The following is a 13308-nucleotide window of genomic DNA, read 5'->3' as shown; positions in this document are numbered from 1 at the left end:
TGTGTGAAGTGGATAGAGGAGGTCGACAGGATGGCGCATGCACAGCTGCAAACCTCTGAAGGACCCTGCATCTTGTTGTTCGGGGGACGTTGGAGGCACAAGCAGCTTCAAAAACTTGTCTGCTGCTATGACAAGGCTTTTTTGCCGCTGCTCTTTCAACCTGACGTAATTGCCTGTAGGAAAGAGTCCTCAATTTGCCCTTATCAGCACGCACACGTGTGTACTGTGAATCAGCTACATACTTCTTGATTGCCAAGACACTTCATCCTGATCATCGCACAATGTTGATTGTAGTCATGCCTTGACCTAAACACTCCACAATTTGTTGCTTCTCAGCAGCCGACACATCCTTTTTCTTTCCCATTTTGGCAGAAAATGTAGGCTGCTTAATAATGTGAGAGAGCCTTCTTAAGTAGTCTTGCCTTTCATTGGACACACCTGCCAAACTAATTAGCACAGGTGTCTGCAATTGCTTACAGTGATATAAAGAGCCCTGACACACATCACCATCAATGAGTTTAACTGACAAACAAACAAATTCTTCCCTTATCACTCCTAAACACTTTTTGTATAGTAATTTGGAACGCAGTGTACATGTGCTTTTCCACAAAACACCAGTGGTTCACGTAGTGAATCTTACAGTTCTAACTTGCCAACCGTGGTCTGTATGGAGTTGTTCAATAAAGGGCCCAAAATTAAGATAACATAGATGGGAGAGGTCTCTATGAATAGGAATTCCTAAGTATTTGATACCCTGTGAGGGCCAGGCAAAGGGAAAGTTGGACTGGATGGAATCCTATATGGATTTGGGGAGGGAGACATCGAGGGCCTCAGACTTCGCTGCATTGATTTTAAAATTTTACCATGTAACAAAGTGATCTATTTCAGCCATAACAGCATGGATGGATATATGTGATTGAGTGATATATACTAGGACATCATCAGCAAATAGAGAGCACTTGTACTCGGTGCCTCTCACCTCAATCCACCTAATATTGGGGTTATGGCGAATTGATGAGAGCAGGTGCTCCGTCACTAGGATGTATAAGAGAGGGAACAGAGGACATCACTGCCTTGTCCCATTGGTGATTGTGAAAGGTGATGAAAATGTTCTGACGCACCCCCTGGGCCTTGGGACACCCGGAGCCGGACCCTTTTTGGTGGATGCTGGTGGTTGTAGTCTTCGTGGCGGCGACCCAGTTCCGTGGCTCAGGGCGGTCAAACCAGTGGCAAAACTATTTATGTGGTTTTGATGTTTAAATGTCCGACTACGCCACCCGTGGATTGCGGTCAGAGTGAACCGCCGCTACAGGGCAGACCACTGAGGCTGGTGTTGTGGGTGCAGCAGAGCGTAGCATAACTCCCCACGGGAGGAGTATAGCCTCAGGGCAGTGTATGCGGAGGATGGGGGTGATGGTGCAGGGCAGCAGCAGTAACGACACGGAGTCAGTGATGCAGTTCAGGGCCTTTACTCACAGTTCTTATTATCCAGACCACGTCTGCAGGTAACGGCTGCCCACGTCGTACTGTGCTCACCAGGTGAGGGGCTCAGACAACTCCCAGATAACTTTGGAGCACTTCACAGGACCCCCTTTGTGTGTCCTTTGTCTGGCCTTTCTTACCAACACTTCTGTCCGGCTGCCTCGGGCCTCCTCTTGGTAAACTTGGCGCCAGTTTCCCTGACCCTATGTGGTGCCTTCCTAGCGGGTGTAGCGAGGGGCTGCGCCACATAAAATGTCAGAGCCTCCGGTTTCTAGCTGAGGGTCGTTTCCTGCCTCCACTAGTTCGGGGACCGGTCTCCCCCTTTGGCCTGACCCCTCCACGCAGGTGGATTCGGGCGTGCGGTGGCGACTCGCCCGTCCGCACCCCTGGGATCCCTTCATTCCTCGTTCCTGGAGCCTTCTCCGCTCCTCTTCCTTCCTTCTCCCTCTTCCAGGCCTGGGCCTCTGTTACTAGGTCCGCCTCCGGAGCAGAGCTCATGCAGAGCCCTCAGTGTTCCCTCCCCCCACTCCAGCCAGGGACAGGGACTGTCGTGCCCATCTCAGGGGCATATTGGTCGCCCTGCCCCACGGCAATGTGGTGTAATGCATGCAGGTGTCGGGTCCTGATCCACACTCCATCCTTACCTGAGAGTGAGATATCACACCTCTGGGTGAGGTGCAATGCGTCTGTAGCAACCGAGCCCTCAGGGTGCTACAGTTCCATTTATCTTCAGCCTAGGTGACGTATTGCGATACAGGGCCGTGATTTTGGCTATAAAAGGGTCCCCTAGACCCCTACCCCAAGCTTTTTAAGAGAATCATATATGGCGTGCCAGGAGACTCTATGGAATGCTTTCTCAGCATCCAACGAGAGTATCTAATTACAAATTTTTAACTGCATCTAGCCCAGGAAATACTTTGTGCCTAGTAGCAGTGTCTGCTAGTGAGCGGATTATCCCGGCTGTTAAGCAAGCTGCACCACCTGTAGTTTAGACACTTTATTTTTTCAAAGGAAATGCTTCGGGACCATGGGATACTTAGTGAAGAGCATCAGGAGGCACCCCAAGGCATAGGGGCTGGGACTGGCAGTAGGATGCCTTGCGGTGGACAGCCGAGCTCGATCCTTATAAAAGCTTTTTAACTGCAGCAGCTTTAGTGGACGCTACTGGAGCTGGAATTACCGCGGCTGCTGGCATGAGACTTGCCCTCCAATAGATCCTTGTAAATGGATTTAAAGTGTATTCATTCAAATTAGAGAGACAATTTAAATTAAAAAGCTTAGAGCTGCCTCCACCACAGGGGGGCTCGCTCGACCCACCAGCGGACAGGCACCAGTATTGGGAGAGGGGGGCTGGCCGTCAGGGTTCACCGCGGCTCTGGCACAAACCCGGCGACACGGAGGTGGCACGGGCAGGAGCGGACTGGCCGTGTCGGCTTCTCACTTTTTGGATTTTAGAAGGGCATGACATGCCTATATCTGTGTCTCCCCCTCCTTTTACTCCTCCACCTCTTTTATTTTCGCATGACTATATGTACTTGTCACTTTTCCATGTGTTAGTTATGTCTTCTGAGCAGTTTGTCAGCTTTTGGACACCTTTGAAGGTGTTTTCTATGTGTTTCTATGTGTTTTTGTTTGCCTGCCATTGGTTTTAACGGTGTTCGAAGGTGTTCGACGAACAGTTCGACGAACAGTTCGGCGAACACACGGGTGTTCGACGAACCGTTCCGAACTCGAACACTACGGGGGTGGCTCAACACTATTCAGGAGTTCCTTTTTGCTTTTTTGTTATGCCATTCAGCATGTGTAAAATTGATAAGACAGCTTTATTCTTCGGGTCGCTTTTACACAACAAAAAATATTTTATAGAAAAAAATAATATTTTTGCATCGCTTTATTCTGAAAGCTATAACTTTTTTAGTTTTCAGCTGATAGAGCTGTGTGGTGGCTTGTTTTTTGCTAAACGATGTGACATTTTCAGCAATACCATGCTTAGTTAAAGTCGTCTTTTTGATCGCGTTTTATTTGACTTTTTGTTCAGCGATATGACAAAAAAGCCTAATTTTTGCCTTGTTTTCTATTTTTTTATGGTATTCTCTGAAGGGGTTAACTTGTTGGACAGTTTCGGGTTGGGTCATTCCAGATGCGGCGATATCAAATACGTGTCCTTTTTTTGTTTATTTGTTTTTTTCCATAAAAATACTTATTTATGGGTACAATATATATTTTTTTATTATTATTTTGTGATATTTAAAAATATATTTTTACAATTTTGACTTTGACAGCTCTGATTGCAGTTAAAAAGCATAGCAATGCAGAAGCATTGCCATGCTTTATAACTGTCAGTACTGCACTGACACAAGTTACACACGTGGTAAAAATTGTTGGTACCCCTTGTTTAATGAAAGAAAAACCCACAATGGTCACAGAAATAACTTGAATCTGACAAAAGTAATAATAAATTAAAAATCTTTGAAAATGAACAAATGAAAGTCAGACATTGCTTTTCAACCCTGCTTCCACGGAATTTAAAAAAAAATAAAACTCATGAAATATGCCTGAACTGAAATGATAGTACTCTTAACTTAAAATTTTATTGAACAAACTTTTTAGGTAATCACTGCAATCAAATGATTCCTGTAACTGTCAATGAGACTTCTGCACCTCTCAACAGGTATTTTGGCCTACTCCTCATGCGCAAACTGTTCCAGTTGTCTCGTGTTTGAAGGTTACCTTTTCCAGACGGCATATTTCAGCTCTTTCCAAAGAGGCTCAATAGGATTTAGGTCAGGGCTCATAAATTTTTCAACAGGACAATGACCCCAAACACACCTCCAGGCTGTGTAAGGGCTCTTTGACCAAGAAGGAGAGTGATGGGGTGCTACGCCAGATGACCTGGCCTCCACAATCACCAGACCTGAACCCAATCAAGATGGTTTGGGGTGAGCTGGACCGCAGAGTGAAGGCAAAAGGGCCAACAAGTGCTAAGCATCTCTGGGAACTTCTTCAAGATTGTTGGAAGACCATTTCCGGTGACTACCTCTTGAAGCTCATCAAGAGAATGCCAAGTGTGTGCTAAGCAGTCATCAAAGCAAAAGGTGGCTACTTTGAAGAGCCTAGAATATAAGACATATTTTCAGTTGTTTCACACTTTTTTGTTAAGTATATAATTCCACATGTGTTTATTCATAGCTTTGATGCCTTCAGTGTGAATGTACAGTTTTCATAGTCATGAAAATACGGAAAAATCTTTAAATGAGAAGGTGTGTCCAAACTTTTGGTCTGTACTGTATATCTTTATTTTGTTTCTTTAAAACACACCATTGCCCATGTATTAAAAACAAATGTGGCAACTATCAATATCCAATAATGACATTACTCCCTGAGGAGGGTAAATATTAAGGACTTATATTGCCCTGATACAACTCTATTCTGATCCTGCGTGACGCGGACGTTGGCACCCTAGTAGCGTATTTGGCGCCCCCACTCAGTGGTGGCTGTCCTTTCCTGTCCCTATTGTGCCCTAGCAGGTGAACTAAGCACAAAGGGTAAGGTGACTGCCTATTCTAGTACAGAGGTATTCCTAGCTTAAAAATAAACAAGAGTATAGATATAGAGAATAGATAAATAAACTTATCTCGTATTTAGATTTTGCCTCAACGCATTTCTCCAACCATTGTGGTTCATCAGAAGGCTGATGGCTGAATTCTATGCCCAGAATGGATAAAGCTGGATATTGTAGTTAGCTGCAGGATAGCAGGATAGGTAGGGTTGCAGCAGGATAGCTGGCTATGGAGCAATGTCCACAGGTCAAGTTTAAATATCCCCCTTGATTGATATGTTAGTACATACCCCACTCCCCTCTGGTATATGGTCCTATATAGCGCATTGTGCTTCCCTGTCCTAATCTCATGATTGCGCATGTCTGACATCTAGACCCTAGAGGTCTGCAGCAAAGTGCCCATGCGCAGATGCAGTGACGTCACTGCCGGGTCTGGAAGCACCTCTCCCATCCATGGAGAAGCGTGCGTCCGGTCGGACACACACCAGGAAGTTCCACAGTGGAACGCACATCAGCGCTGCGCACAGGTCATGATGGCACTAAACTGGATGTGCCTTTCACTGGTTGGCTATGCACCCGGAAGTGACGTGTGGGTTCCACAGTGGAACGCACACTGACACTATGTGCAGATAATGATGGCGCTACATCGGAAATGTATTTCCCGGAGATGACATCTGCGCTCCAGACTGTAACGCATATTAGATTCACCCTACGCATCTACATTGAACAGATACAGTTCCCCATAGAGTGTATGCCCCAAGGACAATATAAAGCCATTACCATGGGTACTAAAGTTGCATCAGGAGTACTGTGGCCACAATAATCCATCATATTAATAAGAGAGTAGGTTACAAGGCTTCTCAAAATATTAGTCATCCATACCATAAACCAAAATGGGGAATTAATAAAGAAAAAGAGAAGAAAGAGTGGATATAAAGGGAAATGTCATAGACAAATAATAAATGGCACTGAATAGGGGTACCCATAATATGTGTATGGAACTAAACCCAGTGTGACAGTGTCCCTGTCATTATAATGAACACTGGGCCGTTTCTACACTCAATCTCTACAATCAGGAGACCAATAATAGACTGGTCAAAAGTATGGCAATATTCTGGTTTATGTTGCTAAACACCATATGTTAAAAGGAGGAAGGCTAAACCAGGTGAACAGAGAGGGAGGGAGAAAGGGAAGACCACGAGGGAGAGACTCATAGGAAGCATGTGTATGATAGCTGTTCGTTCAACCCTTTTGGGGTCAGCAATTGCATTCTGAAGGTCCATTCAGATTCCTTCCTCAGAATCGCTCTGTCAAGGTTACCCCCTTTTATTTTGGGTCTGATCAGTTCCACCATGTAAAAAGATATTTCGTTTAAACATCCTCTATGGACTTCATTGATGTGACGTGCAACCGAGGTATCCCGCCTGTTTCTAATGTCCCCCAGGTGTTCTCCCACTCTCCTTCTAATCTCCCTGTGGTCTTCCCCATATAGTCCAATGGACAGGTACAGATGGCCTTGTAGACCACGCCAGACATTTTGCAGTTAACATAGTCCGTTATAGAGAATATTTTTCCCGTGGATGCACTCTTGAAGGTTTTGCAAACCTCCATCCACCCACAGTAACAGCAGTTTCCACAGCGGTAATAACCACAGAGTCTCCTATCCAGCCAGGTCCCTAGTCTAGTAGGTCTTTGGTATAGGCTGTGTACAAAGATGGTCCCCAATTGATCTTCCTCTTCTGTAGGTGACACTCAGGGAAGATGGAACCAATCCCTTGAGATTTGGGTCTGCCAATAATATATTCCAGTGTCTCCTCAGAATTTGATATACTCTTTGGGACTGATTGTCAAATGTACCAACAATCCTCGACACATATGTCCCTTGTTCTTTTCCCTTAATTGTCAAATGGGACCGCCTGTCCCTGCTGCTTGCATTCCTATATGAATTATCTAGGACCTTGCGAGGATACCCCCTGTCTCTAAATCTCTTGTAGAGGCTATCTGCTTGTTTCCTGAAGGTACCAAAGTTGGAACAGTTCCTTCTGATCTTAAGGAATTGGCCCTTCGGAAAGCCTCTCTTTAATTTTTCTGGGTGATGGCTATCCCACTTCAGGAGGCTGTTCGTGTCGGACGGCTTCCTATATGTACTTGTATTAATAGAGCCATCTCTTTCTTTCTTGATCATGAGATACAGAAAAGCAATATTAGATTTCTGACATTCAAGTGTAAATCTGAGACCAAGAGAATTGTTGTTTATAGTCTGCACAAAAAGCCCAAAATTGGCCTCTGAGCCAGACCAAAACACCAAAATGTTATCAATGTAATCTGGCCCAGAGGCCTATACATGGGTGCCACCATTTAGCATCCTCCCCAAAAATGACGGTTTCCTCCCACCATCCCAGGAGCAGGTTGGCATAGGTGGGGGCACAGGGGCTACCCATTGCCATGCCCCTGAGCTGGTGGAAGTACTTACCGTCAAAAAAAAATTATTATGGGTCAGGATGAACCACAATAGCTCCTGTATGAGCGTATTGTGATTTGAGCATTCAATCGCTCTCGTTTTTAAAAAAAATGTCCCACTGCCATGATCCCCACATCGTGTGGGATACTACTATAGAGGGCCTCCACATCAAGGGAGGCCAGGATGGTATTCTCCTCTATAGTGATCCCCTCTAATTGGGTCAACAGATGCAGTGTATCCCGGGTATACGAGGGTAAAGCGGTGTCAAAAGGACGCAATATACGATCAATGTATACAACAACATTTTGTGAGAGGGAGTCAAAGCCAGCTACTAGTGGGCGGCCCCTAAGGGGGCTGAGGCCCTTATGGACTTCAGGTAGAGCATAGATTGTTGGTATTGTTGGTGAACTGGGTGAAAGGAATTTAAATTCATGGTTAGATAGTAGACCTTTGTCCCTACCATCTTTCAAAATCCCCATAAGAGTCTTATTATAGGTTTCAGTATGGTCCCGTGGTAGAACCTCATAAGTTTCACCGTCCCTGAGGAGTGCCCAAAACATAGTGAGATATTTCTTATAGTCATGGAGGACTAGATTACCCCCTTTATCCAATGCCTTTTCATTAGTGAAGAGCGAGCATGCTCGCTACTGCTCGGTGCACGCCTGAGCATCTCACTTCTCGAGATGCTTGGCGCTCGCCGAGTATTTCCGGGATTGCTCGGCGGGAGCTCGGGTCCCCTCCCTGCATGTTTGGCGCTCTTTAGAGCACCAATCAACATGCAGGGATTGCCTGCCACTCACTGTAATGCAGTAGCCATGTTGGTTGTGGCATTACAGTGATTGGCTGGCCGCACAGCGTCATCAGGACTATATCAGACCTGGCACCCCCATTGTCGTCACAGTCACTCCGGAATCAGGCAGAGTAGGGAGAGGTGCTGCTGCATAAGGGAGAGATTTGCTTGTGTATTAGGTAGTATAGGGAGAAAAACCACACATTACATATATCCATCTTAACAAACAGTCCTTTTGAGGACTAACTAATCCATCTGCAGAGATATGAAGCAGGCAGTGTATATAGGCAGGAAGGCAGGGTATATAGCAGACTGCAGTGCATATAGCACAAGAGGCTCCATTCCAATTCTGCCTTCTGCTGCTGTTAGATATTTCTATACAAAGGCCGAGTTCTCAGGGGCCAGGAATCCTTTTATTGGATCTTAATCCTCATTATTTGCTTAAAAAGCAATCCAGAGAACACGGTTTTTCTGCGCCACTTGCTTGTTGGCACTGCACAATACAGCCAGGTCCTTTCCATATTAGAGCGCTAGAAATCCAGCTATTTAAAACTGTGTTTTCTCCGTCAAACGGATCACATATACATTGTCAGAAAATACTGCCATTTCTTGCCTCCATTAAAAATTTCCTTTAGTGTGTCAGTGAAGCAATTCACACCAGTTTGCTGTTCAAACTACTTACCTACAGGCCAGGTATTTAAAACTCTGTTTTCTCCGTCACACGGATCACATATACGTTGTCAGAAAATAATGCCATTTCTGGCCTCCATTAAAAATTTCTGTTAGTGTGTCAGTGAAGCAATTCACCGCAGTTTGCTGTTCAAACTACTTTCCTACAGGCCAGGTATTTAAAACTCTGTTTTCTCCATCACACGGATCACATATAAGTTCGCTCCAAACTCAGTCATTTGTAGTGAGCGTGGAAGATACTGTCCTCCATTTAAAAAGGGCAAGGCACGAGGCAAGGGACGGGGAGCTGGACATGATGGTAATGGTGCATGCGGAGGCCGAGGACAAGGCTGTGGGCAAGCTAAAATTGTGCCACAACAAACACCCACATCTTCTCGCCTGACCTTCCTGTCACAATTCCTAGGGAACCACAGCACACCATTATTGAACCCAGAGCAGTGTCAAAAGGTTGTTGGTTGGATAGCGGATAATGCTTCTAGTCACTTAGCCACCACCACCACCACCACCCTGTCTTCCACACGGTCACCTCTCAGTAGCCATGAGTCTGGACCGCATATTCCTCACCCTGATCCTCCTTCCTCCCACCATGCCGAGTGCCCAGAGACAACTGATTCCACACTTGGACACTCCGCAGAGCTGTTCACTTATCCATTTATAGATTCGGGTCTCTCACCCGGTCCACTTGAAGCGGGGCAAGAGGAGATCCCATGTAACGATGCCCAAATATTTGAGCAGCCACGGTCACACGAAGGCGAAGGTGGGAAAGTGTCACAAGAGGTGGACGATGATGAGACACAATTTCCAGGAAGTCAGGAGGAGGACCAGGGTGCTGAAGTGGAAGATGAGGTGGTGGATGATATAGTAACTGACCCAACCTGGCAGGAGGACATGCAGAGCGAGGACAGCAGCACACATGGGGAGGGAGGCAGAGCACCCCAACAGGCAGGAAGAAGCAGTGTGGTGGACACAGACAGAAGGCAGGCAACAGTTCCCCGTAGCACCAACACGAAGGAAGTTGCCAGTACAACTGTTAGGTCTTCCCGAGTCTGATAATTTTTTAAAGACTCTGCCGATAACCTCAAAAAGGCCATTTGCACAACCTGCCAGGCCAGCATCAGCAGGGGTGGCAAAACAACCAGCCTGACCACCACCAGCATGATCAGGCACATGGCAGCAAACACTCGACTTTGTGGGCCTAACCCCAGGGTCCAGGAACAGTGTCTGCAGGTGGCACCATTGCTTCTTCCACTATTGTGCATGCAAGCCAATCCCCTGTCCATGGTTCATGTGAAGATGCCTCCTGCCCTGCCCTTCCACCAATTTATTGTTGACATGCATGCAAAGATTGAGAGTGAACATCTTTTATATATCCGACTAAATCAAAAGAAGCTCAGGGCAGAAGAATATATTCGTTTATCAAAAGGCTCTCGAATAAGGAGTAAAAGATTACTTCACATTACTTGGCCAATTTAGTTAAATCTGTGTGGAATATCTCTGGTGTTGAAATATATGTTGTGAAATGCTTCTATTAGCTTAGTTTTTGCATTTTAATAATTACATTGCTATCTATTTGTCTTGTGGTTTTTGTGTGGAGAATAAATTTTTGTTAACACATTCTATTTTGCTTACAGCAGTTATTAACCAGGGCGAAGCTGGGTAGTACAGCTAGTATAAATATATAAATATATATATATATATATACAGTGCTGGCCAAAAGTATTGGCACCCCTGCAATTCTGTCAGATAATACTCAGTTTCTTCCAGAAAATGATTGCAATCACAAATTCTTTAGTATTATTCTCTTCATTTAATTTGTCTTCAATGAAAAAAACACAAAAAGAATTGTCCGAAAGCCAAATTGGATATAATTCCACACCAAACCTAAAAAAGGGGGTGGACAAAAGTATTGGCACCCTTTGAAAAATCATGTGATGCTTCTCTAATTCGTGAAAATAACAGCACCTCTAACTTACCTGTGGCACCTAACAGGTGTTGGCAATAACTAAATCACACTTGCAGCCAGTTAACTTGGATTAAAGTTGACTCAACCTCTGTCCTGTGTCCTTGTGTGTACCACATTGAGCATGGAGAAAAGAAAGAAGACCAAATAACTGTCTGAGGACTTGAGAAACCAAATTGTGAGAAAGCATGAGCATTCTCAAGGCTACATGTCCATCTCGAAAGACCTGAATGTTCCTGTGTCTTCCGTGCGCATTGTCATCAAGATGTTTAAAGCCCATGGCACTGTGGCTAACCTCCCTGGATGTGGACGGAAAAGAAAAATTGACTAGAGATTTCAATGCAAGATTGTGCGGATGGTGGATAAAGAACCTTGACTAACATCCAAACAAGTTCAAGCTGCCCTGCAGTCCGAGGGTACTACAGTGTCAACCCGTACTATCCGTCGGCGTCTGATTGAAAAGGGACTGTATGGTAGGATACCCAGGAAGACCCCACTTCTTACCCCAAGACATAAAAAAGCCAGGCTGGAGTTTGCCAAAACTTACCTGAGAAAGCCTAAAACGTTTTGGAAGAATGTTCTCTGGTCAGATGAGACAAAAGTAGAGCTTTTTGGGAAAAAGCATCAACATAGAGTGCACAGGAAAAAAAAAGAGGCATTCAAAGAAAAGAACACGGTCCCTACAGTCAAACATGGCGGAGGTTCCCTGATGTTTTGGGGTTGCTTTGCTGCCTCTGGGACTGGACTGCTTGACCGTGTGCATGGCATTATGAAGTCTGAAGACTACCAACAAATTTTGCAGCATAATGTAGGGCCCAGTGTGAGAAAGCTGGGTCTCCCTCAGAGGTCATGGGTCTTCCAGCAGGACAATGACCCAAAACACACTTCCAAAAGCACTATAAAATGGTTTTAGAGAAAGCACTGGGGACTTCAAAGGTGGCCAGCAATGAGTCCAGACCTGAATCCCATAGAACACCTGTGGAGAGATCTCAAAATGGCAGTTTGGAGAAGGCACCCTTCAAATATCAGGGACCTGGAGCAGTTTGCCAAAGAAGAATGGTCTACAATTCCAGCAGAGCATTGTAAAAAACTCATTGATGGTTACCGGAAGCGGTTGTTCGCAGTTATTTTGGCTAAAGGTTGTGCAACCAAGTATTAGTCTGAGGGTGCAAATACTTTTGTCCGGCCCTTTTTTGGAGTTTTGTGTGAAATGATCAATGATTTGATTTTTGCTACATTCTCTTTTGTGTTTTTTCCTTGCAAGCAAATTAAATGAAGAGAATAATACCAAAGAATTTGTGATTGCAATCATTTTCAGGAAGAAACTGAGTATTATCTGACAGAATTGCAGGGGTGCCAATACTTTTGGCCAGCACTGTATATATATATATATATATATATATACATACAGTCTGTGTGTATTTACTTTTTTCTTTCCTCTTTTCCTTTTTTGCTTGAAGGTCTTCATTTTTTGTATCAGACTTAACCCATTAGTGAAGGAGCCAATTTTGACTTTAATGACCAGGCCAAATTTTTTAAATCTGATCAGGGTCAATTTATGTGATTATATGATGTCTGGAAAGCTTCAACAAATCCCAGTGATACTATGCCTGTTTTTTTTGTGTCAAAATGTACTTTATCTTAATGGTAAATTTTGGTCAATAATTTTTTAGTTTATTTGTGAAAATATCAGAATCCTGGCAAAAATTTAGAAAATTTCACAATTTTCAAACTTTCAATTTTTATATCATTAATCCAGTTAATCATTCTGTACAACATAATTATTAAATAACATTTACCATATGACTACTTTACATCTGCATCATTTTTCAAACATATGTATTAGAAACTCCCCAAAAGTGATACCATTTTAAAATCTGCATCCCTCAAGTACTTTAAAACTGGATTTTTTTGCTATACATGTATTTGTGAAAAGTGGAATGAAAAAAAAATACATTGTTATTTTTCCTCTAAATATTTTGCTTTAGCCCTAACTTTTAGACTTTTACAAGGAATAGCACAATAAATTGGACTCCACAATTTGTTACTCATTTTCTTCTGAGCATGCAGATACCCCACATGTGGTCAGAAACCTTTATTTGGACAAATGGACAACTGGCAGAGCATGGAAGTGAAGGAGCACCATTTGAATTATAGAACATAAAATTGGCTGAAATAGATTGTGGGCGCCATGTCGCTTTTGCAGGACTACTAAGGCGCCTACACAGCAGAAACCCCCAAGTTACCCCGTTTTGGAAACTACACCCCTCAATGATTTTATCCAGGGGAATATAGAGCATTTTGATCTCACCGGTACTACACAGAATTTGATAACATTTGAGTGTCATTTTTGAGAATTTTAATTT

Source organism: Phyllobates terribilis, unplaced genomic scaffold (genome assembly GCF_046119375.1).
Source record: "Phyllobates terribilis strain yellow unplaced genomic scaffold, ASM4611937v1 Scaffold_2__4_contigs__length_985480577, whole genome shotgun sequence".
In the NCBI taxonomy this organism is placed as follows: domain Eukaryota; kingdom Metazoa; phylum Chordata; class Amphibia; order Anura; family Dendrobatidae; genus Phyllobates; species Phyllobates terribilis.
Note: the sequence above shows the minus strand (reverse complement) of the source record.